This window comes from Epinephelus moara, chromosome 5 (genome assembly GCF_006386435.1).
Source record: "Epinephelus moara isolate mb chromosome 5, YSFRI_EMoa_1.0, whole genome shotgun sequence".
Taxonomy (NCBI): domain Eukaryota; kingdom Metazoa; phylum Chordata; class Actinopteri; order Perciformes; family Serranidae; genus Epinephelus; species Epinephelus moara.
Window position 1 is genome coordinate 37425301 of NC_065510.1, and position 6158 is coordinate 37431458.

At 43.6% G+C, this 6158-nt stretch overlaps 1 long non-coding RNA gene across 1 annotated transcript; it reads right to left on the bottom strand.

The window, feature by feature from the left end:
- Window positions 1–3094: 3094 nt before the first annotated feature.
- Window positions 3095–4275, bottom strand: LOC126390324 (uncharacterized). Its single transcript, XR_007569961.1, has 2 exons — window positions 3990–4275; window positions 3095–3765 (listed from the first exon to the last, which is right to left on the bottom strand). It is a non-coding gene; the product is annotated as an uncharacterized LOC126390324 (long non-coding RNA).
- Between the last annotated feature and the right edge of the window lie 1883 nt (window positions 4276–6158).

Below are 6158 nucleotides of genomic sequence, written 5' to 3' on the forward strand. Positions count from 1 at the left end.
TTGTCTGTCCTGTTTATTGCTTGGGCACTGTTATTTACGTGACAACACCTGAACATAACACACACAGACACACATTGGCTGTTTGTTTCTGCCTCTCTCCTCGCTGGAAGTATCGGACCTCCAGCTGCCCGCCTCCGCCTTGATTAAACGCTGAAAATAAAATAAAAGAGGGAGACACCTATTTTATCTTATTTTGTTTTATTTCTCCCTCTCCTCTCGCTAGAAGCGTCGGACCTCCCGCCTCCCGCTCCCGTCTCAAACACGGAGATCTCCCTCTCCGCAGCTGAGCACCCACGGCGCACGCCCCAGCCTGTTAAATAGCCTGTAACCACTGTGTGACACAAACTCAGTGCTTTGGTCATTAAATAATGTCGGGCTCGGTTCGGGTTCGGACAGAAATATGCTGTCTGTGCCGCACTCTAACACACACACACACACACACACACAAACACACGGAAAACCGGACATTATCATCAGTTTATAAAAGACACCCCGGACGGGACGTGAAAAGTGGACATGTCAGGGCAAAAGAGGACGTTTGGTCAGCCTAACATAGCGCCATCTTGTGGGTCAAATTACCTATGTCAGCATTTACCTTGGTCTATAGGTCGCACCGGTCTATAACCCGCACCCAACTTTTTAGATGAAAAAAAAGGGGAAAAAAGTGCGACTTATACACCAAGTTTTACGGTACATAACAAAATATCAAAACATCAATGTCAAAATATAAAAAATATCTAAATGGAAAGTGCTTTATGAACTGCGTCGATTAAGTTTACTGAGTCAGTGGAGTGTAAGAAGGAGTGGAGGGTAAGGCCTTAAAAATTAACCAGTTAACCAGCGAAAGCTAAATTAACAGAAAATGACAGTTCACACGGCATAGACTGAGGATTTTGTGTGTCCGAGAAATGCCCAGATGTATAGCCAACTACATTTGCAAGAAGTATAAAAGGGGATTTATGGTTGTGCGTTGACCCTACGCATGTAGCCTACGCACGTTGCCTATGCCGTTGTGAGCATTTTTACTTCTGCGGTGGTGTGTCTGTGCAGTGTTGCCAACTTAGTGACTTTGTTGCTATATTTAGCGACTTTTTAGACCCCTCTAGCGACTGTTTTCAAAAAAGCGACTAGCGACAAATCTAGCGACTTTTTCTGATGTTATTAGAGACTTTTGGAGACTCTGACGTTAAAGCACGTATCGTTCTTATTCTTCTCAACGAGCAGTGGATGCTGCCGTGGGCCCCTCCCCCACCCCAAAGCACTCGCAGGCAGCCCAGTCCTCCCTCCCAGCTGCAGTCAGAGCAGGAGATGTTAACCCCTCCGCGTCCAGGCTGCAAGTGAATCGCGCATGCGCGGAACCGCTGGCTGGCTGATCCTTACAGTCAGGGCGGGATGTACATGTAAAATTTTCTTTGTCTAATATAAATCACTGAAAGAAGGTTCATTTGTAATTCTAAACATATTCAGGGTGTTTTTTACTTTACTTTTTGTCTCTCCCATGACGTTATTCCTCTCTCCTACAGCGTCCATTACAATTACATGCATATGGCCAATTATGCAAATTAGGTGATGACATCATTTAGTGACTTCTAGCGACTTTTAGGACAGCCAATAGCTACTTTTCTCACTGAGGAGTTGGCAACAATGTGTCTGTGTCACTCTGCACACGTCCAAAACACTAGTTGGCGGCAGAGGTTTCTGTGAAGTGCTGTTAAGTTTAGTTGACAATTTGAAAAACAAGTACACAAATCAGCTTCACTATAACTCGCAGCATTCACAGACAAACACTTGTGTTAATCCGGACACATTTTCCCCACAAATACAACATGCTAACGTTATTAGCACAGGCCTATGGCATTTTACATTGTATAAATTAGCCTAGCAACTAGCAATCTTTTCCTCTTCTCATATAAAACCAGGGACAACGGCAACATGTAACAAAGGTAACGGCACACAGTTTGGCTCCATAACAACTCACAAGGTTCACAGACAAAACAACTGTCCTGTACTAAACACATTTTTTAAACAAATACAACATGCTAACGTTATTAGCACAAGCGTATGGCATTTTACATTGTATTGATTAGCCTAGCAGCCGGCGATCTTTCCCTCTTCTCATATGAAACCTGGAGCAGCCGGCGATCTTTCCCTCTTCTCATATGAAACCTGGATAAATCCCGAAGTATAAATCCCTGATAAGATCCCGGATAAGTCACACACACGACTTAAAATGCTATTTTAGTGGAGGCTTTACTGTCTTGAGAATTTATTGTTTCTCATCTGTGAACTAAAATTAAATACAAGCTCTGTTTCCCCTGAGGGAAATGCTGTTGGCTCAGTCCATAGGGACTTGGGTTGGGAACCGGAGGGTCGCCTATTCAAGTCCCCGTCCGGACTCAAATATGGAGTGTGGACTGGTAGCTGGAGAGGTGCCAGTTCACCTCCTGGGCACTGCCGAGGTGCATGTATAGACGAATTCGGTGAGCCACTTGTGTATGCCGCCATCATGCAGCGCCGCCATTGCTGTGGTGACATTTGTCAGTCATCAATTCATTATGCTGTCATTGTGAACTGACTCTCTACAGTGACAGCATCATGAATAGCTGGATTGATGATGTTAGACGGTGGCCTCCGGTAACTGATGAAGGTATCTTAAATGAGTACCGATATTAATATAGAAATTAATCATTTGTTTGAGCAATAAGCAGGAAAGATTAGAGTAATAGGGAGATAACAGACTGTACCCAGATAGCACACATACATCTGGCCGACGTCGGCCCGGTGTATCAAGTTTAGATCGTTAAGACGTAGCAGGGAGAGCGTTTGCTCATTGCCAAGACGTCGCTGAGACGTCGGCCTTTAATCGAAAATGACCACCACGCGACGTTCAAACGATCAATAAAAAGCTGCGCTCAGTAGGCGCTCCTTCATTAATATTCATATGCTTCGTTAACTACGACCTTTATTCATTTAGGTCGGACCTTTCAAACTACAAATATTTCACCATTCAATGTGAGAAATCAATGCTAACATTCAAAAATAGCTGACTGTTACCCTATTTCGTGTGTAAGTGTGCACAATGAAGAGACAAAAGTCAATTTGACAAACTTTATTTTCAAATTTCCACAAACAATATCTGACGGCCAGTCCGCTTCTCCTGGCAGCCTGCAAGACACAGAAAAGATGATGAGCACATAACTTCAAGAAACAAATCCCAACTTCACCACTTTTTTTTTTTTTTAGCATTTCAGCTGTCTTTTAGCCAGATTGAAGGCTTTGTGTCCGTCACTCTGCTTAATTTAGTGTTGAAACGGTTAAATAACGGGATCCGTTAACTCCGTTAACTGTTAACAGCAGCTCAACAATCAGTCCTTCATCTCGGAAAAACAGTGGCTTCAAAACTGCGCTATTACCTGTAGCCACCGGGTCAGTTTGCTTTGCAGAGGAGGAGACCTCGACTGATAAATTGCCCATAAAATCACATTAACAACATACTGAAGGCATCCTTAAACTTCACTATTTCACCTCCGCGCTCCTCTCTGCTGGTCTCACCGACACTTCAGCACCCGTTCTGGGATACACAGTGTCGGCCCGCCCCGCCTGACCTCCGTGCTCCTCTCCGCTCCTCTCCCAGACACTTGAGCACACGTCCAGGGCCCCGGAGGGCAGGCCGGGGGGCCGCGGGACCACGGGTGGCAGCTCCGGGCACTTCCACTTTAACCCAAAACGAGTGCTCACGATAACCAGATGAGCAGATAACGTCAACTAGGGAAAATAAAATGAAAACACCACAGTTGTAGCCTGTTAGCATAACATGAGCTAAACCGCTAAACTAGCTAACAGCTAACGAAAGATAACGTTAGTTGGTGGGGAGCTGTGCTAAGCTATATACACCCAGTCGTGCTTCGCCACTCACCAGGAACCTCTTTTAACGGTCACAGAAGAAACAACATAGCTATTTTCTGCCAATTTATTCCAGTAGAGCTTACCTGAAACCAACTGCGATGAGATGCTGTGTCCTGCGAGCTCAGTTCCAAACAAACACCGCGGAGATGAAATTCCGCCTTCAGTGGCAACTTCCGTATGTGGCCGGGTATATTCTACGGCACTGGGCCGACCCAAAGCCGACGTAACAGAGACGTTTGATGAGCTGGGACAAAAGAGTATTAAATGTAAAGATATCCGCCCATGCGGCCGACGCTTGTCAGACGTTATAAATTCAGGGCCGATGTGTAGTCCTCAGGCCGACGTCGGCCAGATGTATGTGTGCTATCTGGGTATCATTAAACACTGTGTAATATAACGTTAGCATACGTTACGTGTGCTGACGTTAGCAAGCTAGCAGCATGACATTTAATCATTATGGACAGGCTACGTGACCATCACATCATACTGAAGGAGATCAATATTGATCGCTTTCAATATGATGTGATGGTCGTCTAAGGTGGTGTAAAATTTGCCCGACCCATCCGGAGCTCAGGTCATTTTGACCCTCAATCAGAGACCTGTAATTGCCGTTTTTCTGGTCATCGGAGGGGGTCCATGTCAATGGTTCGACAGCCCATTGGTTCGACATCCCATTAGTCCGACTGTCCGCGGTGCTGAACGGCATATGGTGCGCTGCGACCGGCTTGAGGCGGAGCAGGCTCACAGTTTATGTGTTTGTCACTTTCTTTTTCATTTTAACCCACACCATGATCTTTTCCTGACCCTAACCAAGTGGCTTTTGTGCCTAAACCTAACCAGACCTTAACCACAGGGCATCATGATGATTTCGGAAAGGACTTCGGAACAATGAGTTTAATATGGTCGAACCAATGGGCAGTTCCCATCGGAGGCCAGGCGATCAATAAAATATTCTTGAATACCTAAAACAAAACACAAACACGTGTTGTTGTTGTTGTTTTTAGTCACGTAGCCTGTCCATAATGATTAAATGTTACGCTGCTAGCTTGCTAACGTCAGCACACGTAAGGTATGCTAACGTTATATTACACAGTGTTTAATGATACAGTCTATTATCTCCCTATCACTCTAATCTTTCCTGCTTATTGCTCAAACAAATGATTAATTTCTAAATAAATATCGGTACTCATTTAAGATACCTTCATCAGTTACCAGAGGCCACCGTCTAACATCATCAATCCAGCTATTCATGATGCTGTCACTGTAGAGAGTCAGTTCACAATGACAGCATAATGAATTGATGACTGACACATGTCACCGCAGCAATGGCGCCGCTGCAAGATGGCGGTATACGCAAATCGCTCGCCAAATTCGTCTATACATATATAGGTCCTGTTTGTGCATATGTGTGTTCGGACCTGTGTGTAATTGACAACAGAGTGAAAAAATTGAATTTCCCCTCGGAGATTAATAAAGTATATAAAATTTTAAAAAAAAATTAAAAATTAAACTGCACCACTCTTCAGACTGCACAACAGCTGGGATTTTGAGCCAGGCTTAAAGCTGTTAATATGTCACTTTATTAGGTTTTAAGATTTATTTAGGCAATAAACTAATGTCAGATTCCCAATATGTGGTCAGTTTATCCAAATCATGCCTATTTAGAAATTTTCTGCAGTGTTTTCAGAGATATGAGAGCTGCTGGCGCCGTAGACCGGCCATCATGATTGTCTATCTTGACTACACCTCTGTGTGAAAAGTCCATTGGTAATGGCACACTTAATAGTTCACTTAGCAGGCAATATGCAGTACATGCATAATGTACTAGGCATTACGTTAGTATCTGATTTTGAACACAGCCGTGTTGACGTGTGTCTCAGATTTCCACCAGTCCTAACCTTTGAGAATTCCATTATAACACTGGTTCTCAAACTATGGCACATGTGCCCCTGGTGGTACCCAAGCTCCCTCTAGTGAAGGTGAAGGAAACTCCAAAATATTAAAGATTATAATAATAATTTACATTTATGTGATGCTATAAAATACTACAAAATTTCAAATGAAAATACTTAAACAAGATCCCTGAACTGTAATTTTTTTTTAAAAAAGTGTGCCTTTCCTCTAATATTTTAGTTTTGATATCAGCTATGTAGCGTGCCCATATGATGGCAATAAAGTAAGCTGAGGTAAAATGGTTTAAAAACACAGCAATGGCTCCAAATGGGAACGATTAGGAGGAGAAGCGCGCATCA